The sequence below is a fragment of the Leiobunum rupestre genome, chromosome 6 (assembly GCF_980474605.1).
Source record: "Leiobunum rupestre chromosome 6, qqLeiRupe1.1.hap1, whole genome shotgun sequence".
Lineage (NCBI taxonomy): Eukaryota > Metazoa > Arthropoda > Arachnida > Opiliones > Sclerosomatidae > Leiobunum > Leiobunum rupestre.
This window is the reverse complement of record NC_143389.1, coordinates 3,151,953-3,176,028: the sequence shown is the minus strand read 5'-3', so window position 1 is coordinate 3,176,028 and position 24,076 is coordinate 3,151,953. Positions and strand designations below refer to the sequence as shown.

Sequence of the window (24,076 nt, the reverse complement as noted above, 5' to 3'; positions counted from 1 at the left end):
AAAGTGCCAGTCCGGGCCTGGCGGTGTACCTCTCTTTCACGGATTCAAGATATCGTCTTCTCCTTTGTTCGCGCGATGGCTACAAACGTTGTCATCTCCCACCAGGACCAACATTCGGTGACGTAATTATGAAATATTTGAAATGCTCGAATTCTCTCTTTTTACTTTGTTAAACAGTGACGGCTCCTAGCGGGTTATCGCTTCTCGGCCTTTTGGCTAAGATCAAAGTGTAGTATCTGTTCTGCAGTATTATTCCGAGATCTTAGTCGAAGGGCGAGAAGTGTTTCTACGCCTATAAGGCGAGTTTGCCTGCCTTGCTGCATGTTCCGTTCCTGTGCCGATTTGATCCGCTGATGCTCTGTTGCCCGTTCCTGAAAGAGAAAAACCTACCTGACGCCGCTGCTCCTGGAATCCTTTTCTGTGTGAGACGCTGCTCCCTTGGACTCTCTCCTTTGTAGATCCTCTCATAGCCACGATGGCTATGGAGGTGAAGAAGAAGACTGCTCGCCTTGAAGTTAACGCCGACTTCTTGGATGTTGCTCGTACTTTCCTCGACAAACTCGGACCCAACAGTATTGATACGCTGCAATCTGTTGGCAAAGAGTGCTTTCTACTCACCTTTACGACCTTGGCCTTCCTACAACAAGCGATCTCCTATGGAGAAATAACGGTGAACAACGCATCCTGTAAGATATCCAGTGTCGAGGATGACGGCACCTGGTTAACCATCAAACAGCTCCCATCATGGATACAGTGGGATTCAATTTTGACGACCCTACGTCAGTACGGAGATATAAAGGCACATCGCCTAGATGAATATAAGGAGCTAAAAGGAATAAAAAACGGCAACCGATCGGTAAAAATAAAAATTAATAAAACGATTCCTAACGTACTTTATTTCGGCCGCAGCCGGGCGCTGGTATATTATACCGGCGTCGCGAAAAAATGTTTCTTCTGCGACCAGGAGGGGCATATAGCCTCTACCTGCGAGAAGAAGAAAAACCAGATGGCAGACAAACCTGAAATCAACGACAACTTACCCAAGGATCCGGAAAGAAACAGAAGCTCAACACCTACACTAGCCAGCGCCACCACTCAAGACAATAACCTGAAAGAAAATCCAATAAGCAACTTACCCATACTTACCGCAACCGACGATTCAAAAAGCTCTGAAGAGAGCTGGACGATGACGTCACCCGAACCATCCAAGAAGAACCGAGACCCTCCAGTCCAAACCAGCCAATACTCCAATGCTCTGAAAACCGCTCCCAAACCCGATGAACCCGAAAATCAATCTGAATCAACAAGCAGTGAACCAAACAAGAACAACTCCGACTCCGGTACCACCTCAAAAAAGACCAACGCAACAACCAGACCTCTATACGATCCTACGACCTGGATACCGGGAACGAAACCGCCTCTAACCCAGTTAACCAAACAAGAACTACAGATGCTTTGCGAACGAGTCACGAAAGAACCTTATGGCCAGGACCGTGATATAAACTGGTCCATGTCCGAATACCTTGATGAAATAAAATTGGAACTCCAAAATTACCAAAAACGCCCACGCAGTACCACTCCCACCAAAGAAGCAAAAAAAGGAAAATCTTCACATTGAAGTTTTTTAATTTTAAACTTAACCTCGGTTTTACTTATATGGACTAATTAGTTTTTTACTTTTTAAATTCTTGTAACTATTTATTGACCTGTTTTAATTTAAACTAACTTAAAAAAACAGGAACTATCCGACAGGGTACTGTATTTTATTGAAATTTTAATAAACAAATTCAGTATCTGTTCTTATCAGCTTAATATCTGATACGGGTCCCATCGGGGCCCAAGATATTAAACTTATTTTTGGACGGCGACGGAGTGGTCGGAGCTTGCTCCACCTCCGCCACGGGTCGGCCTGGTATTGCAGTAAATCCGGGATCGGCCCACTTCTCTCTTGAAATCAAAAATCAAACGGTCTTATAATGGCGCACTGCGCAACACAGTATTTCCGGGCAATGTTATTTGGCTGTCTTTATATTTATTTCTTTATTATAATATATTGCCCCTCTGACGTCATAAGTGGTAAAATCCTTATTGTCGAATAGTTAATAATGAAGAATCGGAAAGATTCCAGTTTTTAATTTTCTTTTACCTAGTTATACACTCTTTTTCGCGGTATTTTCACGGAGGATAGGAAGGGAGGCGAAGTAGGAGGGATGAATGGCGGCAAGATTGCGGCAGCTACGCTACGTCTAGCCGCCATTTTTCCGCCGCTAAGCTTCTTACAAGGATGCTGCCGCGTTCATCCCTCCTACTTCGCCTCCCTTCCTATCCTCCTTGGTATTTTCCTGGGCGCGTCCGTGCTTGGTTTTCCCCCTTTCAGTCCTATCCTCCATTATGGATACCCAAGGAGTGGATGCTAGACTCCCCGCTAAGGGCAGAGGCAATGGCCGACGAGCGGGAGGCAAGTAAGAGGGGTAAAATAAAGGCGCGAAAAGAGGTTGTTCTGTGTTATTCCTGTGGTTTTATTCGTAACCCAAGGTTCGTAAATCGTGCATGTTCTAAGTGGTTGGCTGAAGGAACCGGTTTTCATAACGTAAATTCGCGGGTTTCGGTATGGTGGGTAGAGACAGCGCGCCCCTCATTTTTACGTCATTGGGTTCCAGCCAAGATGTTCCGCGTAAAGAGAAAACACGAAATAAGCCCCTCTCCATTTTTTTTCTCTTCCCGTCTTCCGTGGACAGTGAGTCGCCGCCGGGGGCCCGCCGCCCGCGGCTTCGCCCATGCGGCGGCTACATTACCAAGATATAAAGTGGCAAGGCTTATTTTTGGTAAGTACAAAATCATTTATTATATATTGCTCTATAATTAACTATATTTGGAATTAAATATTTTTGTTCTATTTATCTCAAAGTCATGATTATTCCTAACATTAATAGTATTAAACTTAATATGATATATCTTTTGTTAAAGTAGATTAGGAATTTATAATTTTAATATTTATAGAGGAGTTCGGATTTAAAATGTTATATTTTTCTAATAAGGATCTCAAAGATCTGACTTTTGAAATGTTTGTTACTTTTTCTAAGTATCAATAAAACATGACATTAAATTTATATTGTGCCAAGGTTCATTTTTATATTTTACATAAACTACATCACCTAAAACAATTAATAGATAAAAGTTAGCTATATTATTTTGTTTAAAAAATATATCTCTGTCTGTGGTTTGTTTTGATATTTTGTATTTTTGGGTTACTCCCCTAATCCATGCGGCTGTCCCATGATAAAACCTTATATGAAACATTTTCCAAAAGTCCTTTTTTAGATTCAACTATTTAAATTACATTTAAGATTAAAATTAAGAACAAAAAATATATTTCACAATTAGAATTTGTTAATAAAATTTTAACTTTGGACTTAATTCCAAAACCAGAAAAGGCCATTTCAGAGTGGATTTTACCGCGGAAATGTTTTTGTTTAGAGATAAACGTTAGTTAGTTAGTTAGTTAGTTAGTTAGTTAGTTAGTTAGTTAGTTAGTTAGTTAGTAAGTAAGTAAGTAAGTAAGTAAGTAAGTAAGTAAGTAAGTAAGTAAGTAAGTAAGTAAGTAAGTAAGTAAGTTAGTACTATTTTAAGTACAAGCCTTAAGTAGAATAAAATAAAAACCAATTTTCTCGCCATTTTATTTTGTTCAATTTTGATACTAACATGTATTTTATTCACGGGAAGATGCTGCCAGTTGTTAAAAAAAGGCCAAGAGTTGACCGAAATAATATTATCGTCTGGGCGAACTTTTAATTGCATAAAAAAAGCAGCGTCAAAATGATAGGATGAAGGTATTTTCCTGTTAAAAGACGCAAATCCCATCCCGCGAAAATAAATGAGTAGCCAACGGCACGCGGTGTTCCCAGGTGGTCTCCCTCCCAAGTACTGACCGCGCTCGACGCTGCTTAACTTCGGTGATCAGACGAGAACCGGTGTATTCAGCGTGATATGGCCGTTGCCGCTAGGGTGTAATTGATAGCGGTGGACAAGCCGCGACTAGCCAGGTCCTGGTAGGTTGGTGATCGCCGAGGGCCACCGGCTGCATGCGGCTCCAATAGAACGTTCTATACACTCTTTTTAGAAACGTTTACTGGGCGCCGATATTATCGTACAGACAACCAACGAGCAAGCCCTTTACCGCAGAAATTTCATCCCCCCCCCCCCCAAAACCAGTTTTTTTCATCACCCTCCCCGTAGACTGTAAGGTGATGGCGGTCGATTGGGAAGGCGCGTTTACGAATCTATAAAATTGGTGTGGTGTGCTTTCCCCCTTTGGAGTTCGGAGGAGGTGAAGGTTTGGCCGGTTTTTCGTCTTAGAGAAATATATTTATCTGGCAAACCCGTAAGAAATTGAGAGCAGTCAATTTTTATTAGTAGCGTAGTTGCTAGCCTAGGCTTCACATATTTCCGGCTTTCCGCGCCTTTTTTCTTATTTTAAATGATTTTTGTAATAAATGTATGATGGCAAATAAGCAAAATTCTCGAAAATACTAGTCCCAAATCCACGTGTTTAAGATGAAACTTAGATCATGAAAATATCCTTAACCCCAAACATACTTCAACACCTAGGGTGCCTCCTACAACTCCTAAAAGGTACGTCTCTAAAATATTCATATAAAGACAGGACATAAGCCGAATTCTCTTAAACCAAAGAATAACAAAAGTTGTTAGTCCTGCTGAACCAGCTCTATAGTCTGTATGAAAAGTGACCGGTTATGGTCCACTTTTATAGAACGCTCTATTCGCTTATAATAAATTTTTCCTAAATGGTCATTTAAACGCGTTTGACGTAGAATCTAGTACACTTAATACGTTATTTATGGTCCTATAAACCACCATTTAGATTTTTTTTCCATACGGCCCGGTAAAGTGGCCCACTCTACTGTCTCTAGCCGATGACCCCAAAAGTGCCAGTCCGGGCCTGGCGGTGTACCTCTCTTTCACGGATTCAAGATATCGTCTTCTCCTTTGTTCGCGCGATGGCTACAAACGTTGTCATCTCCCACCAGGACCAACATTCGGTGACGTAATTATGAAATATTTGAAATGCTCGAATTCTCTCTTTTTACTTTGTTAAACAGTGACGGCTCCTAGCGGGTTATCGCTTCTCGGCCTTTTGGCTAAGATCAAAGTGTAGTATCTGTTTCCATATCAGTTCTATACGGAGATCTTAGTCGGGGGGCGAGAAGTGTTTCTACGCCTTTAAGGCGAGTTTGCCTGCCTTGTCGAATGATCCTGTTCCGGTGCCGATCTGTTCCGCTGCTGCGTTCCTGCCTGTTCCTGAAAAGAGAAAACTACCTACCTGGTACTAACCTTACGCCTCTGCTGAAGGGTTCCTCTGACGCCGCTCCGACTTGGAGCTCCACTCACCAGACGACATCCTCCTAGCCTGAAATGGCTACAGAGGAGAAGAAGCGTACAGCTCGGCTGGAAGTCGATGCTGGTTTCCTTGACGTCGCCAATCTTTTCCACGAGAAAATGGGTCCTTCATGTTTGGACACCTTGCAACCTGTTGGCAAAGGTATTTTTCTAATTACCTTTACAACGCTGGCATTCCTCCAACAAGCTCAGTCTTACGGAGAAATAAGGATCAACGGTAACCCGTGCAAACTCACTGCTATCGAAGACGACGGCCTTTGGCTCACAGTCAAAAATTTACCCAAATGGATTCAATGGGATTCAGTCCTCAGCACGTTACGTCAATACGGGGAAGTGAAATCTCACCGCTTCGACGAATACCCTCAGCTGAAGGGTGTGAAGAATGGCGACAGAGCTATTAAAATCAAGATGAACAAATTGGTAATACCCAACGTGCTATATTTTGGCAAGAGTCGCGCTCTTGTGTTCTACCGTGGCGTAGTGAAAAAATGCTTCTTCTGCGACGAGGCAGGACATAACGTCTCGTCTTGTGAGAAGAAGAAAGGGAAACAGCAGCAGAAACCGAAGCAAACCGCTGAGGAAGCGCAACTGGAGAACCGCGAATATTCCGCTGAAAGGCCAGAGAAAGAGCTCACCTCGATCGACGGCCCGACGACATCTACCGAATCCTACGACGTCGCCGATCCTTCGGAAGACGAATCAGAGTGCAGATCCACCGTGCATTCACTAGAACAAACCACGTCACCCGAACCTGAAAAAGAAAAAAATATTAATGTACTTACCTTCGGTGCAACTTACAACCAGTCCGGTTCGCCAAACGAGAATTTGCAAGTATCAGTTCCTCCAAAATCAGATTCCAAACGAAACAACCAGGGCAATACAAAGAGCCAGGGAAACATGCCCAAGATAAAGAAAAACGATGAAGAGACCAATGATGAGGAAACCAGATCAGCCGACGGACCCCGATGGGATCCTGAAACCTGGGCAGTAGGAGACAAACCCGACCTAACGAAACTAACTCGAAATGAGCTACAAGTACTCTTCGATCGCGTCAATCGGGAACCTTCAACCGGAGTTGATTCAATTGACTGGGCCATAGACGAATTCCAAGACAACATCAGATCCACCATCAAAAGTTATCCGAAACGCCGCATCAGTACCACTCCAACGAAAAAAGCGAAAAAGGGCAAATCTACAGGTTAAAAATTTGAACACTTTTTAAATTTTGAACTATATTCTGCATATTTTAAAACAATATGCTTTTAAGTTTTACATTCAAATTGAATGGAAATGTAGATTTTTAATCTTACATCCATTAACTTAGCATTTATGTTTTTTTAACTTTACGTTCATAAACTTTGTAAATATTTTCTTTTAGCTCTACCTAGTTTAATTTCTTGAAAATCATTTTGCGCTTTCACTTGTCTCCTTTTTGTTAACGTCTTAAAGTAACTGTAAATTATCACTAATAATTTTGCAATATAACGATCTGCTGTAATTTAAAATAATTTAAAAAGCAGAAAAAAATATACGACCAGGGTACTGTAAATATTTGATTTTTTAATAAACAAATTCAGTATCTGTTCTTATCAGCTTAATATCTGATACGGGTCCCATCGGGGCCCAAGATATTAAACTTATTTTTGGACGGCGACGGAGTGGTCGGAGCTTGCTCCACCTCCGCCACGGGTCGGCCTGGTATTGCAGTAAATCCGGGATCGGCCCACTTCTCTCTTGAAATCAAAAATCAAACGGTCTTATAATGGCGCACTGCGCAACACAGTATTTCCGGGCAATGTTATTTGGCTGTCTTTATATTTATTTCTTTATTATAATATATTGCCCCTCTGACGTCATAAGTGGTAAAATCCTTATTGTCGAATAGTTAATAATGAAGAATCGGAAAGATTCCAGTTTTTAATTTTCTTTTACCTAGTTATACACTCTTTTTCGCGGTATTTTCACGGAGGATAGGAAGGGAGGCGAAGTAGGAGGGATGAATGGCGGCAAGATTGCGGCAGCTACGCTACGTCTAGCCGCCATTTTTCCGCCGCTAAGCTTCTTACAAGGATGCTGCCGCGTTCATCCCTCCTACTTCGCCTCCCTTCCTATCCTCCTTGGTATTTTCCTGGGCGCGTCCGTGCTTGGTTTTCCCCCTTTCAGTCCTATCCTCCATTATGGATACCCAAGGAGTGGATGCTAGACTCCCCGCTAAGGGCAGAGGCAATGGCCGACGAGCGGGAGGCAAGTAAGAGGGGTAAAATAAAGGCGCGAAAAGAGGTTGTTCTGTGTTATTCCTGTGGTTTTATTCGTAACCCAAGGTTCGTAAATCGTGCATGTTCTAAGTGGTTGGCTGAAGGAACCGGTTTTCATAACGTAAATTCGCGGGTTTCGGTATGGTGGGTAGAGACAGCGCGCCCCTCATTTTTACGTCATTGGGTTCCAGCCAAGATGTTCCGCGTAAAGAGAAAACACGAAATAAGCCCCTCTCCATTTTTTTTCTCTTCCCGTCTTCCGTGGACAGTGAGTCGCCGCCGGGGGCCCGCCGCCCGCGGCTTCGCCCATGCGGCGGCTACATTACCAAGATATAAAGTGGCAAGGCTTATTTTTGGTAAGTACAAAATCATTTATTATATATTGCTCTATAATTAACTATATTTGGAATTAAATATTTTTGTTCTATTTATCTCAAAGTCATGATTATTCCTAACATTAATAGTATTAAACTTAATATGATATATCTTTTGTTAAAGTAGATTAGGAATTTATAATTTTAATATTTATAGAGGAGTTCGGATTTAAAATGTTATATTTTTCTAATAAGGATCTCAAAGATCTGACTTTTGAAATGTTTGTTACTTTTTCTAAGTATCAATAAAACATGACATTAAATTTATATTGTGCCAAGGTTCATTTTTATATTTTACATAAACTACATCACCTAAAACAATTAATAGATAAAAGTTAGCTATATTATTTTGTTTAAAAAATATATCTCTGTCTGTGGTTTGTTTTGATATTTTGTATTTTTGGGTTACTCCCCTAATCCATGCGGCTGTCCCATGATAAAACCTTATATGAAACATTTTCCAAAAGTCCTTTTTTAGATTCAACTATTTAAATTACATTTAAGATTAAAATTTAGAACAAAAAATATATTTCACAATTAGAATTTGTTAATAAAATTTTAACTTTGGACTTAATTCCAAAACCAGAAAAGGCCATTTCAGAGTGGATTTTACCGCGGAAATGTTTTTGTTTAGAGATAAACGTTAGTTAGTTAGTTAGTTAGTTAGTTAGTTAGTTAGTTAGTTAGTTAGTTAGTTAGTTAGTAAGTAAGTAAGTAAGTAAGTAAGTAAGTAAGTAAGTAAGTAAGTAAGTAAGTAAGTAAGTTAGTACTATTTTAAGTACAAGCCTTAAGTAGAATAAAATAAAAACCAATTTTCTCGCCATTTTATTTTGTTCAATTTTGATACTAACATGTATTTTATTCACGGGAAGATGCTGCCAGTTGTTAAAAAAAGGCCAAGAGTTGACCGAAATAATATTATCGTCTGGGCGAACTTTTAATTGCATAAAAAAAGCAGCGTCAAAATGATAGGATGAAGGTATTTTCCTGTTAAAAGACGCAAATCCCATCCCGCGAAAATAAATGAGTAGCCAACGGCACGCGGTGTTCCCAGGTGGTCTCCCTCCCAAGTACTGACCGCGCTCGACGCTGCTTAACTTCGGTGATCAGACGAGAACCGGTGTATTCAGCGTGATATGGCCGTTGCCGCTAGGGTGTAATTGATAGCGGTGGACAAGCCGCGACTAGCCAGGTCCTGGTAGGTTGGTGATCGCCGAGGGCCACCGGCTGCATGCGGCTCCAATAGAACGTTCTATACACTCTTTTTAGAAACGTTTACTGGGCGCCGATATTATCGTACAGACAACCAACGAGCAAGCCCTTTACCGCAGAAATTTCATCCCCCCCCCCCCCAAAACCAGTTTTTTTCATCACCCTCCCCGTAGACTGTAAGGTGATGGCGGTCGATTGGGAAGGCGCGTTTACGAATCTATAAAATTGGTGTGGTGTGCTTTCCCCCTTTGGAGTTCGGAGGAGGTGAAGGTTTGGCCGGTTTTTCGTCTTAGAGAAATATATTTATCTGGCAAACCCGTAAGAAATTGAGAGCAGTCAATTTTTATTAGTAGCGTAGTTGCTAGCCTAGGCTTCACATATTTCCGGCTTTCCGCGCCTTTTTTCTTATTTTAAATGATTTTTGTAATAAATGTATGATGGCAAATAAGCAAAATTCTCGAAAATACTAGTCCCAAATCCACGTGTTTAAGATGAAACTTAGATCATGAAAATATCCTTAACCCCAAACATACTTCAACACCTAGGGTGCCTCCTACAACTCCTAAAAGGTACGTCTCTAAAATATTCATATAAAGACAGGACATAAGCCGAATTCTCTTAAACCAAAGAATAACAAAAGTTGTTAGTCCTGCTGAACCAGCTCTATAGTCTGTATGAAAAGTGACCGGTTATGGTCCACTTTTATAGAACGCTCTATTCGCTTATAATAAATTTTTCCTAAATGGTCATTTAAACGCGTTTGACGTAGAATCTAGTACACTTAATACGTTATTTATGGTCCTATAAACCACCATTTAGATTTTTTTTCCATACGGCCCGGTAAAGTGGCCCACTCTACTGTCTCTAGCCGATGACCCCAAAAGTGCCAGTCCGGGCCTGGCGGTGTACCTCTCTTTCACGGATTCAAGATATCGTCTTCTCCTTTGTTCGCGCGATGGCTACAAACGTTGTCATCTCCCACCAGGACCAACATTCGGTGACGTAATTATGAAATATTTGAAATGCTCGAATTCTCTCTTTTTACTTTGTTAAACAGTGACGGCTCCTAGCGGGTTATCGCTTCTCGGCCTTTTGGCTAAGATCAAAGTGTAGTATCTGTTTCCATATCAGTTCTATACGGAGATCTTAGTCGGGGGGCGAGAAGTGTTTCTACGCCTTTAAGGCGAGTTTGCCTGCCTTGTCGAATGATCCTGTTCCGGTGCCGATCTGTTCCGCTGCTGCGTTCCTGCCTGTTCCTGAAAAGAGAAAACTACCTACCTGGTACTAACCTTACGCCTCTGCTGAAGGGTTCCTCTGACGCCGCTCCGACTTGGAGCTCCACTCACCAGACGACATCCTCCTAGCCTGAAATGGCTACAGAGGAGAAGAAGCGTACAGCTCGGCTGGAAGTCGATGCTGGTTTCCTTGACGTCGCCAATCTTTTCCACGAGAAAATGGGTCCTTCATGTTTGGACACCTTGCAACCTGTTGGCAAAGGTATTTTTCTAATTACCTTTACAACGCTGGCATTCCTCCAACAAGCTCAGTCTTACGGAGAAATAAGGATCAACGGTAACCCGTGCAAACTCACTGCTATCGAAGACGACGGCCTTTGGCTCACAGTCAAAAATTTACCCAAATGGATTCAATGGGATTCAGTCCTCAGCACGTTACGTCAATACGGGGAAGTGAAATCTCACCGCTTCGACGAATACCCTCAGCTGAAGGGTGTGAAGAATGGCGACAGAGCTATTAAAATCAAGATGAACAAATTGGTAATACCCAACGTGCTATATTTTGGCAAGAGTCGCGCTCTTGTGTTCTACCGTGGCGTAGTGAAAAAATGCTTCTTCTGCGACGAGGCAGGACATAACGTCTCGTCTTGTGAGAAGAAGAAAGGGAAACAGCAGCAGAAACCGAAGCAAACCGCTGAGGAAGCGCAACTGGAGAACCGCGAATATTCCGCTGAAAGGCCAGAGAAAGAGCTCACCTCGATCGACGGCCCGACGACATCTACCGAATCCTACGACGTCGCCGATCCTTCGGAAGACGAATCAGAGTGCAGATCCACCGTGCATTCACTAGAACAAACCACGTCACCCGAACCTGAAAAAGAAAAAAATATTAATGTACTTACCTTCGGTGCAACTTACAACCAGTCCGGTTCGCCAAACGAGAATTTGCAAGTATCAGTTCCTCCAAAATCAGATTCCAAACGAAACAACCAGGGCAATACAAAGAGCCAGGGAAACATGCCCAAGATAAAGAAAAACGATGAAGAGACCAATGATGAGGAAACCAGATCAGCCGACGGACCCCGATGGGATCCTGAAACCTGGGCAGTAGGAGACAAACCCGACCTAACGAAACTAACTCGAAATGAGCTACAAGTACTCTTCGATCGCGTCAATCGGGAACCTTCAACCGGAGTTGATTCAATTGACTGGGCCATAGACGAATTCCAAGACAACATCAGATCCACCATCAAAAGTTATCCGAAACGCCGCATCAGTACCACTCCAACGAAAAAAGCGAAAAAGGGCAAATCTACAGGTTAAAAATTTGAACACTTTTTAAATTTTGAACTATATTCTGCATATTTTAAAACAATATGCTTTTAAGTTTTACATTCAAATTGAATGGAAATGTAGATTTTTAATCTTACATCCATTAACTTAGCATTTATGTTTTTTTTAACTTTACGTTCATAAACTTTGTAAATATTTTCTTTTAGCTCTACCTAGTTTAATTTCTTGAAAATCATTTTGCGCTTTCACTTGTCTCCTTTTTGTTAACGTCTTAAAGTAACTGTAAATTATCACTAATAATTTTGCAATATAACGATCTGCTGTAATTTAAAATAATTTAAAAAGCAGAAAAAAATATACGACCAGGGTACTGTAAATATTTGATTTTTTAATAAACAAATTCAGTATCTGTTCTTATCAGCTTAATATCTGATACGGGTCCCATCGGGGCCCAAGATATTAAACTTATTTTTGGACGGCGACGGAGTGGTCGGAGCTTGCTCCACCTCCGCCACGGGTCGGCCTGGTATTGCAGTAAATCCGGGATCGGCCCACTTCTCTCTTGAAATCAAAAATCAAACGGTCTTATAATGGCGCACTGCGCAACACAGTATTTCCGGGCAATGTTATTTGGCTGTCTTTATATTTATTTCTTTATTATAATATATTGCCCCTCTGACGTCATAAGTGGTAAAATCCTTATTGTCGAATAGTTAATAATGAAGAATCGGAAAGATTCCAGTTTTTAATTTTCTTTTACCTAGTTATACACTCTTTTTCGCGGTATTTTCACGGAGGATAGGAAGGGAGGCGAAGTAGGAGGGATGAATGGCGGCAAGATTGCGGCAGCTACGCTACGTCTAGCCGCCATTTTTCCGCCGCTAAGCTTCTTACAAGGATGCTGCCGCGTTCATCCCTCCTACTTCGCCTCCCTTCCTATCCTCCTTGGTATTTTCCTGGGCGCGTCCGTGCTTGGTTTTCCCCCTTTCAGTCCTATCCTCCATTATGGATACCCAAGGAGTGGATGCTAGACTCCCCGCTAAGGGCAGAGGCAATGGCCGACGAGCGGGAGGCAAGTAAGAGGGGTAAAATAAAGGCGCGAAAAGAGGTTGTTCTGTGTTATTCCTGTGGTTTTATTCGTAACCCAAGGTTCGTAAATCGTGCATGTTCTAAGTGGTTGGCTGAAGGAACCGGTTTTCATAACGTAAATTCGCGGGTTTCGGTATGGTGGGTAGAGACAGCGCGCCCCTCATTTTTACGTCATTGGGTTCCAGCCAAGATGTTCCGCGTAAAGAGAAAACACGAAATAAGCCCCTCTCCATTTTTTTTTCTCTTCCCGTCTTCCGTGGACAGTGAGTCGCCGCCGGGGGCCCGCCGCCCGCGGCTTCGCCCATGCGGCGGCTACATTACCAAGATATAAAGTGGCAAGGCTTATTTTTGGTAAGTACAAAATCATTTATTATATATTGCTCTATAATTAACTATATTTGGAATTAAATATTTTTGTTCTATTTATCTCAAAGTCATGATTATTCCTAACATTAATAGTATTAAACTTAATATGATATATCTTTTGTTAAAGTAGATTAGGAATTTATAATTTTAATATTTATAGAGGAGTTCGGATTTAAAATGTTATATTTTTCTAATAAGGATCTCAAAGATCTGACTTTTGAAATGTTTGTTACTTTTTCTAAGTATCAATAAAACATGACATTAAATTTATATTGTGCCAAGGTTCATTTTTATATTTTACATAAACTACATCACCTAAAACAATTAATAGATAAAAGTTAGCTATATTATTTTGTTTAAAAAATATATCTCTGTCTGTGGTTTGTTTTGATATTTTGTATTTTTGGGTTACTCCCCTAATCCATGCGGCTGTCCCATGATAAAACCTTATATGAAACATTTTCCAAAAGTCCTTTTTTAGATTCAACTATTTAAATTACATTTAAGATTAAAATTTAGAACAAAAAATATATTTCACAATTATAATTTGTTAATAAAATTTTAACTTTGGACTTAATTCCAAAACCAGAAAAGGCCATTTCAGAGTGGATTTTACCGCGGAAATGTTTTTGTTTAGAGATAAACGTTAGTTAGTTAGTTAGTTAGTTAGTTAGTTAGTTAGTTAGTTAGTTAGTTAGTTAGTTAGTAAGTAAGTAAGTAAGTAAGTAAGTAAGTAAGTAAGTAAGTAAGTAAGTAAGTAAGTAAGTAAGTAAGTTAGTACTATTTTAAGTACAAGCCTTAAGTAGAATAAAATAAAAACCAATTTTCTCGCCATTTTATTTTGTTCAATTTTGATACTAACATGTATTTTATTCACGGGAAGATGCTGCCAGTTGTTAAAAAAAGGCCAAGAGTTGACCGAAATAATATTATCGTCTGGGCGAACTTTTAATTGCATAAAAAAAGCAGCGTCAAAATGATAGGATGAAGGTATTTTCCTGTTAAAAGACGCAAATCCCATCCCGCGAAAATAAATGAGTAGCCAACGGCACGCGGTGTTCCCAGGTGGTCTCCCTCCCAAGTACTGACCGCGCTCGACGCTGCTTAACTTCGGTGATCAGACGAGAACCGGTGTATTCAGCGTGATATGGCCGTTGCCGCTAGAGTGTAATTGATAGCGGTGGACAAGCCGCGACTAGCCAGGTCCTGGTAGGTTGGTGATCGCCGAGGGCCACCGGCTGCATGCGGCTCCAATAGAACGTTCTATACACTCTTTTTAGAAACGTTTACTGGGCGCCGATATTATCGTACAGACAACCAACGAGCAAGCCCTTTACCGCAGAAATTTCATCCCCCCCCCCCAAAACCAGTTTTTTTCATCACCCTCCCCGTAGACTGTAAGGTGATGGCGGTCGATTGGGAAGGCGCGTTTACGAATCTATAAAATTGGTGTGGTGTGCTTTCCCCCTTTGGAGTTCGGAGGAGGTGAAGGTTTGGCCGGTTTTTCGTCTTAGAGAAATATATTTATCTGGCAAACCCGTAAGAAATTGAGAGCAGTCAATTTTTATTAGTAGCGTAGTTGCTAGCCTAGGCTTCACATATTTCCGGCTTTCCGCGCCTTTTTTCTTATTTTAAATGATTTTTGTAATAAATGTATGATGGCAAATAAGCAAAATTCTCGAAAATACTAGTCCCAAATCCACGTGTTTAAGATGAAACTTAGATCATGAAAATATCCTTAACCCCAAACATACTTCAACACCTAGGGTGCCTCCTACAACTCCTAAAAGGTACGTCTCTAAAATATTCATATAAAGACAGGACATAAGCCGAATTCTCTTAAACCAAAGAATAACAAAAGTTGTTAGTCCTGCTGAACCAGCTCTATAGTCTGTATGAAAAGTGACCGGTTATGGTCCACTTTTATAGAACGCTCTATTCGCTTATAATAAATTTTTCCTAAATGGTCATTTAAACGCGTTTGACGTAGAATCTAGTACACTTAATACGTTATTTATGGTCCTATAAACCACCATTTAGATTTTTTTTCCATACGGCCCGGTAAAGTGGCCCACTCTACTGTCTCTAGCCGATGACCCCAAAAGTGCCAGTCCGGGCCTGGCGGTGTACCTCTCTTTCACGGATTCAAGATATCGTCTTCTCCTTTGTTCGCGCGATGGCTACAAACGTTGTCATCTCCCACCAGGACCAACATTCGGTGACGTAATTATGAAATATTTGAAATGCTCGAATTCTCTCTTTTTACTTTGTTAAACAGTGACGGCTCCTAGCGGGTTATCGCTTCTCGGCCTTTTGGCTAAGATCAAAGTGTAGTATCTGTTCCCAGCTATTTCGCTGAAATCTTGGCCGAAAGGCCGTTAAGCGACGTATACGCTTCTCAGCCTGTTCCTGTGATGTTGACTTACCTGCCGGTTTCCTGACGTGCCTGTTCCTGTTCCTGCTTCCGAAGCTGCCGCTGCTGATCCTGGTTCCGTTGCTGATCCTGGTTCCGCTGCTGTTCCTGGTCCTGGTTCCGCTGCTACTTACCTGTCGCTGCTGTTCCGGACGTCTACGCTGTATCCTGACCTGGCTGGCTTTTGCCATTGCTACTTGACGCTGTTCCTTCCTGGGACCTAACTTCACCTGACGATCTCTCCATAGCCAGGATGGCTATGGAGGTGAGAAAACGAACTGCTCGACTGGACGTCGACGCCGGCTTCCTGGAAGTCGCTCAGGCTTTCCACGAGAAGCTCGGTCTTGAATCCATCGAGACGTTGCAACCTGTTGGTAAGGAGGCATTCTTACTTACCTTCGCAACCCTTGCCTTTCTACAGCAAGCGGTCTCTTACGGAGAATTAACAATCGGCAACAAGACCTGCAGAGTCACCAGCGTCGAGGATGATGGCGTCTGGCTGACGATCAAGAATTTACCACCATGGATCCAATGGGACGCCATATTGACAACCCTACGTCAGTACGGCGAAATAAAGGCTCATCGTTTAGATGAATATAAAGAACTAAAAGGAGTTAAAAATGGAGACAGAGCGGTAAAAATACGAATTACTCAAACTATACCTAATGTCCTTTACTTCGGCCGCAGTCGGGCTCTGGTCTACTATCCCGGCGTTTCAAAGAAATGCTTCTTCTGTGACCAGGAGGGGCACTTTGCCTCTGCCTGTGTCGCAAAGAAGGAAAAGACGGCAGACAAGCCGGTAGCCAAAAAAGACTTACCCAAAGATCCTGAACCACACCGAAGTTCCACATCTGCTCTTGCCAACGCCACCACACTAGAAAACAACCTGGAAGAAAATCAAGAACCCCAAACCAGCAAATCACCCATACTTACCGCATCCGACGACTCCAAAAGCTCTGAAGAGAGCTGGACTTTAACATCACCAGAACCATACAAGAGAAACGCAGAACCTCCAGTCCAAACAAGCCAATACGCCGACGCCTTGAAATCTCCACCACATCACGATGACCTAGAACCCGAAAGCGAACCCGAATCCATTGACTCCGACAACAACTCCAGACCCCGATTTGATCCATCAGAGTGGAATTATACCGATCCGTCACAACTACATTTACATCTATTGAGGAAAACCGAACTTCAAGCCCTTCTTGCTAAAATCAACTCCAGAGCACCCACACGTTCACCCATCCTAACCAAACGAGCAGAAGACCAAGCGGCACAAATCATCGAACTTTTAAAAAACTATCCAAAGAGACGACGTAGTAAAACTCCAGAAAAAGAAGTGAAAAAAGGCAAAAATATGTTTTAAATTTAATTTTTAAATTTTCACATAGTTCTTTACTCGTTTTTTTTTTTTTTACACTGTTTCTTTTTATCTTTTAACGAGTGTTCGCGCTAATTTAAATTAACTTAAAACGCGAACAAATGACTTGAATGTAATTTTTGTAACGAAACGAATCTTTTAATAAACTATTAAAAGTATCTGTTCTTATCAGCTTAATATCTGATACGGGTCCCATCGGGGCCCAAGATATTAAACTTATTTTTGGACGGCGACGGAGTGGTCGGAGCTTGCTCCACCTCCGCCACGGGTCGGCCTGGTATTGCAGTAAATCCGGGATCGGCCCACTTCTCTCTTGAAATCAAAAATCAAACGGTCTTATAATGGCGCACTGCGCAACACAGTATTTCCGGGCAATGTTATTTGGCTGTCTTTATATTTATTTCTTTATTATAATATATTGCCCCTCTGACGTCATAAGTGGTAAAATCCTTATTGTCGAATAGTTAATAATGAAGAATCGGAAAGATTCCAGTTTTTAATTTTCTTTTACCTAGTTATACACTCTTTTTCGCGGTATTTTCACGGAGGATAGGAAGGGAGGCGAAGTAGGAGGGATGAATGGCGGCAAGATTGCGGCAGCTACGCTACGTCTAGCCGCCATTTTTCCGCCGCTAAGCTTCTTACAAGGATGCTGCCGCGTTCATCCCTCCTACTTCGCCTCCCTTCCTATCCTCCTTGGTATTTTCCTGGGCGCGTCCGTGCTTGGTTTTCCCCCTTTCAGTCCTATCCTCCATTATGGATACCCAAGGAGTGGATGCTAGACTCCCCGCTAAGGGCAGAGGCAATGGCCGACGAGCGGGAGGCAAGTAAGAGGGGTAAAATAAAGGCGCGAAAAGAGGTTGTTCTGTGTTATTCCTGTGGTTTTATTCGTAACCCAAGGTTCGTAAATCGTGCATGTTCTAAGTGGTTGGCTGAAGGAACCGGTTTTCATAACGTAAATTCGCGGGTTTCGGTATGGTGGGTAGAGACAGCGCGCCCCTCATTTTTACGTCATTGGGTTCCAGCCAAGATGTTCCGCGTAAAGAGAAAACACGAAATAAGCCCCTCTCCATTTTTTTTCTCTTCCCGTCTTCCGTGGACAGTGAGTCGCCGCCGGGGGCCCGCCGCCCGCGGCTTCGCCCATGCGGCGGCTACATTACCAAGATATAAAGTGGCAAGGCTTATTTTTGGTAAGTACAAAATCATTTATTATATATTGCTCTATAATTAACTATATTTGGAATTAAATATTTTTGTTCTATTTATCTCAAAGTCATGATTATTCCTAACATTAATAGTATTAAACTTAATATGATATATCTTTTGTTAAAGTAGATTAGGAATTTATAATTTTAATATTTATAGAGGAGTTCGGATTTAAAATGTTATATTTTTCTAATAAGGATCTCAAAGATCTGACTTTTGAAATGTTTGTTACTTTTTCTAAGTATCAATAAAACATGACATTAAATTTATATTGTGCCAAGGTTCATTTTTATATTTTACATAAACTACATCACCTAAAACAATTAATAGATAAAAGTTAGCTATATTATTTTGTTTAAAAAATATATCTCTGTCTGTGGTTTGTTTTGATATTTTGTATTTTTGGGTTACTCCCCTAATCCATGCGGCTGTCCCATGATAAAACCTTATATGAAACATTTTCCAAAAGTCCTTTTTTAGATTCAACTATTTAAATTACATTTAAGATTAAAATTTAGAACAAAAAATATATTTCACAATTAGAATTTGTTAATAAAATTTTAACTTTGGACTTAATTCCAAAACCAGAAAAGGCCATTTCAGAGTGGATTTTACCGCGGAAATGTTTTTGTTTAGAGATAAACGTTAGTTAGTTAGTTAGTTAGTTAGTTAGTTAGTTAGTTAGTTAGTTAGTTAGTTAGTTAGTTAGTAAGTAAGTAAGTAAGTAAGTAAGTAAGTAAGTAAGTAAGTAAGTAAGTAAGTAAGTTAGTACTATTTTAAGTACAAGCCTTAAGTAGAATAAAATAAAAACCAATTTTCTCGCCATTTTATTTTGTTCAATTTTGATACTAACATGTATTTTATTCACGGGAAGATGCTGCCAGTTGTTAAAAAAAGGCCAAGAGTTGACCGAAATAATATTATCGTCTGGGCGAACTTTTAATTGCATAAAAAAAGCAGCGTCAAAATGATAGGATGAAGGTATTTTCCTGTTAAAAGACGCAAATCCCATCCCGCGAAAATAAATGAGTAGCCAACGGCACGCGGTGTTCCCAGGTGGTCTCCCTCCCAAGTACTGACCGCGCTCGACGCTGCTTAACTTCGGTGATCAGACGAGAACCGGTGTATTCAGCGTGATATGGCCGTTGCCGCTAGAGTGTAATTGATAGCGGTGGACAAGCCGCGACTAGCCAGGTCCTGGTAGGTTGGTGATCGCCGAGGGCCACCGGCTGCATGCGGCTCCAATAGAACGTTCTATACACTCTTTTTAGAAACGTTTACTGGGCGCCGATATTATCGTACAGACAACCAACGAGCAAGCCCTTTACCGCAGAAATTTCATCCCCCCCCCCCAAAACCAGTTTTTTTCATCACCCTCCCCGTAGACTGTAAGGTGATGGCGGTCGATTGGGAAGGCGCGTTTACGAATCTATAAAATTGGTGTGGTGTGCTTTCCCCCTTTGGAGTTCGGAGGAGGTGAAGGTTTGGCCGGTTTTTCGTCTTAGAGAAATATATTTATCTGGCAAACCCGTAAGAAATTGAGAGCAGTCAATTTTTATTAGTAGCGTAGTTGCTAGCCTAGGCTTCACATATTTCCGGCTTTCCGCGCCTTTTTTCTTATTTTAAATGATTTTTGTAATAAATGTATGATGGCAAATAAGCAAAATTCTCGAAAATACTAGTCCCAAATCCACGTGTTTAAGATGAAACTTAGATCATGAAAATATCCTTAACCCCAAACATACTTCAACACCTAGGGTGCCTCCTACAACTCCTAAAAGGTACGTCTCTAAAATATTCATATAAAGACAGGACATAAGCCGAATTCTCTTAAACCAAAGAATAACAAAAGTTGTTAGTCCTGCTGAACCAGCTCTATAGTCTGTATGAAAAGTGACCGGTTATGGTCCACTTTTATAGAACGCTCTATTCGCTTATAATAAATTTTTCCTAAATGGTCATTTAAACGCGTTTGACGTAGAATCTAGTACACTTAATACGTTATTTATGGTCCTATAAACCACCATTTAGATTTTTTTTCCATACGGCCCGGTAAAGTGGCCCACTCTACTGTCTCTAGCCGATGACCCCAAAAGTGCCAGTCCGGGCCTGGCGGTGTACCTCTCTTTCACGGATTCAAGATATCGTCTTCTCCTTTGTTCGCGCGATGGCTACAAACGTTGTCATCTCCCACCAGGACCAACATTCGGTGACGTAATTATGAAATATTTGAAATGCTCGAATTCTCTCTTTTTACTTTGTTAAACAGTGACGGCTCCTAGCGGGTTATCGCTTCTCGGCCTTTTGGCTAAGATCAAAGTGTAGTATCTGTTCCCAGCTATTTCGCTGAAATCTTGGCCGAAAGGCCGTCAAGCGAGTTTCCTAGCTCTCCAGCCAGTTCCTGAAATGCGGACTTACCTGTCTGTATCCTGACGTCACTGTTCCTGTACCTGTTCCTGCTCCGGCTCCTGAAGCTGCTGTTCCGGTTCCATCGCAGTTCCTGATTCCGCTACTGTACCTTTTCCGGGTTCCGCCGCTACTTACCTGTCGCTGCTGTTCCTGGTCTCCACGCCGTATCCCGACTTGGCTGATTGCAGCCATTGCTTCCTGACGCTGTTCCTTCCTGGGACTTACCTTCATCTGACGATCTCTCCATAGCCATCATGGCTATGGAGGTGAAAAAACGCACGGCTCACCTTGAAGTCGACGCCGGATTCCTGGACGTCGCTCGGACCTTCCACGAGAAGCTCGGCTCTGACTGCCTTGATACTCTTCAACCTGTTGGTAAAGAAAAATTTTTAATTACTTTTACAACCCTGGCCTTCCTGCAACAAGCTCTATCCTACAACGACCTCGAAATCAACAATAAACCATGCCGACTCACCAGCGTCGAAGATGACGGCGTCTGGGTTACTATTAAAAACCTGCCTTGCTGGATCCAATGGGACTCTGTCCTTACCACCATGAGACAATATGGCACCATTAAAGCTCACCGACTCGATGAATACCCTCAACTTAAAGGTCTTAAAAATGGCGACAGATCAGTCAAGATAAAAATTGAAAAAAATATACCCAACGTAATCTATTTCGGACGTAGCCGTGCGCTGGCATACTACCAAGGAGTCGTTAAGAAGTGTTTCTTTTGCGACAAGGAGGGACACACGGTGTCCTCATGCGAAGTGAAACAATCAAGGAAGGAAGCTGCAATACTAAAAACCTTGGAAGGCCAGGGGAAGGAACCAACCGGGAGGTCCGAGGACGTCCAGGCAGTGGACATTGCCGACCCGTCCCAGACACCCGAGAGGATAAACGAGGAGGAACAGGCAGACAAGCCCTGCAGCGCAAAGAAAGTCCCAAAGGATCCGAATGAGTGGACCCCGACCCATGAGGCTCTCCTCGACAAATTCACACCGGATACCATCCACCAGTTCGTGGATAAAGTCCTCAAAAGCAAAAGGACCAAAGAGAGGAAAGCATTTATGCTCGCTAAAGTCGACGAATGGGTTCAAAACAAGAATAAGCGCCGCCTAAGTACCTCACCAGAAAAAGCCACCACATTAAGTTTAAAAAAGGGGAAGAACAACGACGAGGAGAAGATAATCCACCAAGGCTCCCAGAAGGAGAAGAAATCCTTTGCCGAAGCTATTAAGACGGACGAAAACACTCTTAACAATACGGTCGATTTTTACACAGAATACGTGACGTACTAGATATCTCTTAATTTTTACACTTATTGGTATTTACTTGTGATAGTATTTCCTTTTACGCATTACGAAAAGTTTGAAATGTAAATTTTGTTTTAACTTTACATTTTTTAACTCTATTTTTTAACTTGTTTATATTTATCTAAAATATTTTCAAAATTCAACCAACTTGACATAACCAACTCACGGTAAAAATTAATAGTGGCAATGTAAAATCTTTTATTCGGCACTGTAAACGTTCAAATTAATAGTTATTTATTCTTTGAAATATGAAAACAATCAATTAATATTACTGCCTTAAATTAATTATAAGTTTAACCGGCAGAACAAAATGACTAGGGTACTGTAACTCAGTTTTTTAATAAACAAATTCAGTATCTGTTCTTATCAGCTTAATATCTGATACGGGTCCCATCGGGGCCCAAGATATTAAACTTATTTTTGGACGGCGACGGAGTGGTCGGAGCTTGCTCCACCTCCGCCACGGGTCGGCCTGGTATTGCAGTAAATCCGGGATCGGCCCACTTCTCTCTTGAAATCAAAAATCAAACGGTCTTATAATGGCGCACTGCGCAACACAGTATTTCCGGGCAATGTTATTTGGCTGTCTTTATATTTATTTCTTTATTATAATATATTGCCCCTCTGACGTCATAAGTGGTAAAATCCTTATTGTCGAATAGTTAATAATGAAGAATCGGAAAGATTCCAGTTTTTAATTTTCTTTTACCTAGTTATACACTCTTTTTCGCGGTATTTTCACGGAGGATAGGAAGGGAGGCGAAGTAGGAGGGATGAATGGCGGCAAGATTGCGGCAGCTACGCTACGTCTAGCCGCCATTTTTCCGCCGCTAAGCTTCTTACAAGGATGCTGCCGCGTTCATCCCTCCTACTTCGCCTCCCTTCCTATCCTCCTTGGTATTTTCCTGGGCGCGTCCGTGCTTGGTTTTCCCCCTTTCAGTCCTATCCTCCATTATGGATACCCAAGGAGTGGATGCTAGACTCCCCGCTAAGGGCAGAGGCAATGGCCGACGAGCGGGAGGCAAGTAAGAGGGGTAAAATAAAGGCGCGAAAAGAGGTTGTTCTGTGTTATTCCTGTGGTTTTATTCGTAACCCAAGGTTCGTAAATCGTGCATGTTCTAAGTGGTTGGCTGAAGGAACCGGTTTTCATAACGTAAATTCGCGGGTTTCGGTATGGTGGGTAGAGACAGCGCGCCCCTCATTTTTACGTCATTGGGTTCCAGCCAAGATGTTCCGCGTAAAGAGAAAACACGAAATAAGCCCCTCTCCATTTTTTTTCTCTTCCCGTCTTCCGTGGACAGTGAGTCGCCGCCGGGGGCCCGCCGCCCGCGGCTTCGCCCATGCGGCGGCTACATTACCAAGATATAAAGTGGCAAGGCTTATTTTTGGTAAGTACAAAATCATTTATTATATATTGCTCTATAATTAACTATATTTGGAATTAAATATTTTTGTTCTATTTATCTCAAAGTCATGATTATTCCTAACATTAATAGTATTAAACTTAATATGATATATCTTTTGTTAAAGTAGATTAGGAATATATAATTTTAATATTTATAGAGGAGTTCGGATTTAAAATGTTATATTTTTCTAATAAGGATCTCAAAGATCTGACTTTTGAAATGTTTGTTACTTTTTCTAAGTATCAATAAAACATGACATTAAATTTATATTGTGCCAAGGTTCATTTTTATATTTTACATAAACTACATCACCTAAAACAATTAATAGATAAAAGTTAGCTATATTATTTTGTTTAAAAAATATATCTCTGTCTGTGGTTTGTTTTGATATTTTGTATTTTTGGGTTACTCCCCTAATCCATGCGGCTGTCCCATGATAAAACCTTATATGAAACATTTTCCAAAAGTCCTTTTTTAGATTCAACTATTTAAATTACATTTAAGATTAAAATTTAGAACAAAAAATATATTTCACAATTAGAATTTGTTAATAAAATTTTAACTTTGGACTTAATTCCAAAACCAGAAAAGGCCATTTCAGAGTCGATTTTACCGCGGAAATGTTTTTGTTTAGAGATAAACGTTAGTTAGTTAGTTAGTTAGTTAGTTAGTTAGTTAGTTAGTTAGTTAGTTAGTTAGT

The 24,076-nt window shown here is 41.2% G+C and overlaps 8 non-coding genes and 6 pseudogenes across 8 annotated transcripts; 10 read left to right on the top strand and 4 right to left on the bottom strand.

The window, feature by feature from the left end:
• Positions 1–196: 196 nt before the first annotated feature.
• Positions 197–295, top strand: LOC149938014 (U2 spliceosomal RNA; annotated as a pseudogene).
• Positions 296–1,760: 1,465 nt separating this feature from the next.
• On the top strand, positions 1,761–1,946 carry LOC149938013 (U2 spliceosomal RNA). The gene has a single exon (XR_016481669.1). It is a non-coding gene; the product is annotated as a U2 spliceosomal RNA (small nuclear RNA).
• A 1,934-nt stretch (positions 1,947–3,880) lies between these two features.
• Positions 3,881–3,999, bottom strand: LOC149938012 (5S ribosomal RNA). Its single transcript, XR_016481857.1, has one exon. It is a non-coding gene; the product is annotated as a 5S ribosomal RNA (ribosomal RNA).
• A 1,140-nt stretch (positions 4,000–5,139) lies between these two features.
• Positions 5,140–5,271, top strand: LOC149938011 (U2 spliceosomal RNA; annotated as a pseudogene).
• Positions 5,272–6,966: 1,695 nt separating this feature from the next.
• Positions 6,967–7,150, top strand: LOC149938010 (U2 spliceosomal RNA). Its single transcript, XR_016481642.1, has one exon. It is a non-coding gene; the product is annotated as a U2 spliceosomal RNA (small nuclear RNA).
• Positions 7,151–9,076: 1,926 nt separating this feature from the next.
• Positions 9,077–9,195, bottom strand: LOC149938009 (5S ribosomal RNA). Its single transcript, XR_016481856.1, has one exon. It is a non-coding gene; the product is annotated as a 5S ribosomal RNA (ribosomal RNA).
• A 1,140-nt stretch (positions 9,196–10,335) lies between these two features.
• LOC149938008 (U2 spliceosomal RNA) lies at positions 10,336–10,467 on the top strand (annotated as a pseudogene).
• Positions 10,468–12,163: 1,696 nt separating this feature from the next.
• Positions 12,164–12,347, top strand: LOC149938007 (U2 spliceosomal RNA). The gene has a single exon (XR_016481641.1). It is a non-coding gene; the product is annotated as a U2 spliceosomal RNA (small nuclear RNA).
• A 1,935-nt stretch (positions 12,348–14,282) lies between these two features.
• LOC149938006 (5S ribosomal RNA) lies at positions 14,283–14,401 on the bottom strand. Its single transcript, XR_016481855.1, has one exon. It is a non-coding gene; the product is annotated as a 5S ribosomal RNA (ribosomal RNA).
• Positions 14,402–15,539: 1,138 nt separating this feature from the next.
• On the top strand, positions 15,540–15,683 carry LOC149938005 (U2 spliceosomal RNA; annotated as a pseudogene).
• A 1,489-nt stretch (positions 15,684–17,172) lies between these two features.
• On the top strand, positions 17,173–17,350 carry LOC149938004 (U2 spliceosomal RNA; annotated as a pseudogene).
• Positions 17,351–19,276: 1,926 nt separating this feature from the next.
• On the bottom strand, positions 19,277–19,395 carry LOC149938003 (5S ribosomal RNA). Its single transcript, XR_016481854.1, has one exon. It is a non-coding gene; the product is annotated as a 5S ribosomal RNA (ribosomal RNA).
• A 1,138-nt stretch (positions 19,396–20,533) lies between these two features.
• Positions 20,534–20,636, top strand: LOC149938002 (U2 spliceosomal RNA; annotated as a pseudogene).
• Positions 20,637–22,294: 1,658 nt separating this feature from the next.
• LOC149938001 (U2 spliceosomal RNA) lies at positions 22,295–22,479 on the top strand. Its single transcript, XR_016481707.1, has one exon. It is a non-coding gene; the product is annotated as a U2 spliceosomal RNA (small nuclear RNA).
• Positions 22,480–24,076: the final 1,597 nt, after the last annotated feature.